Raw genomic sequence first — 1,028 nt, 5'->3', positions numbered from 1 at the left:
TAGCAAATTTATCTTTTGGTCTATTTGTTTAAATTTCAGATTAATTTGTCTGTTTTGTCGGCCCCAGTGTGACTTTTAAATGTGAAATGTGAGTTATGAAACCTGGGTGCAGTCCAGCGTCCGTGAAAAAGGCCCATGGGTGAGTATTTCGAAATACGGAGTGAATAACCTCAATTACGCAGGTCTTTCTTCAGCCTTGTCAATACTTTATAAATCCTAAATTTACAATCACAGTATGGACATAATATGTATTAGGTTTGATATGTGAATAAACAGCTAAGAGATGGCATGTATCGCTGTAGTCTGTAGCTCTTCTAGTTTCAGTTTTGCACTACAAACAATACTCAAATCAAGCTGCGCAAGTGCATTGAAGTTTACTGTTCGTGCGCAGTTAATTCAGCTGCAAATACAGCAGAACATAACTTTTTTAGGCATTAAAAGTAATAACATTTAACTTTGGTGCATGTAATTTCGATATTATGTCAATTCATTTGTTTGTTTTTGTCATCTCTGTTCTCTTCAGGTATCTCCAGGGATCACTGGCACAAGCGTCGTAAAACCGGAGGGAAAAGAAAGCCCTACCATAAGAAAAGAAAGTATGAACTGGGTCGCCCTCCTGCCAACACAAAGGTGCGATACTTTAGTTGACGAGCATCAAAGATCATCGTCCAACATAAGCATCAGGCTATGTGCGTCATTTCATATGGATTTGATTTAATGACTGAGAGACGCAGTCTACATTGCAAGTGGTTTAATATGCAATATGCTGTTAAATGCATAAAACTACATAACGAATACATAAAAATGTATAATAACAAATAATGTACATAAAAATAAATAATTTTAATAATTATTTGTAAACTTTTTAGATCGGCCCCTGTCGTATTCACACAGTGCGCGTGAGGGGAGGCAATAAGAAATACCGCGCGCTGAGACTGGACAGCGGGAACTTCGCCTGGGGCTCTGAGGGTGAGTGCACATCCCTGCTCTTAATAAAACTTTTTCTTTCTCTCTCTCTCTCTCTCTCT

The 1,028-nt window shown here is 38.1% G+C and overlaps 1 long non-coding RNA gene across 2 annotated transcripts; it reads left to right on the top strand.

Moving 5' to 3' along the window:
* Nucleotides 1-88: 88 nt before the first annotated feature.
* LOC107735857 (uncharacterized) lies at nucleotides 89-973 on the top strand. Of its 2 annotated transcripts, none has more exons than XR_001639530.1 (3): nucleotides 89-139; nucleotides 524-630; nucleotides 870-973. It is a non-coding gene; the product is annotated as an uncharacterized LOC107735857 (long non-coding RNA). The 2 variants fall into 2 exon arrangements; XR_001639531.1 differs by having other exon boundaries at nucleotides 139-182.
* Nucleotides 974-1,028: the final 55 nt, after the last annotated feature.

The sequence above is a fragment of the Sinocyclocheilus rhinocerous genome, unplaced genomic scaffold (assembly GCF_001515625.1).
Source record: "Sinocyclocheilus rhinocerous isolate Xijiao unplaced genomic scaffold, SAMN03320098_v1.1 C36342647, whole genome shotgun sequence".
Lineage (NCBI taxonomy): Eukaryota > Metazoa > Chordata > Actinopteri > Cypriniformes > Cyprinidae > Sinocyclocheilus > Sinocyclocheilus rhinocerous.
Note: the sequence above shows the minus strand (reverse complement) of the source record. Positions and strands in the feature narration are given on the sequence as shown.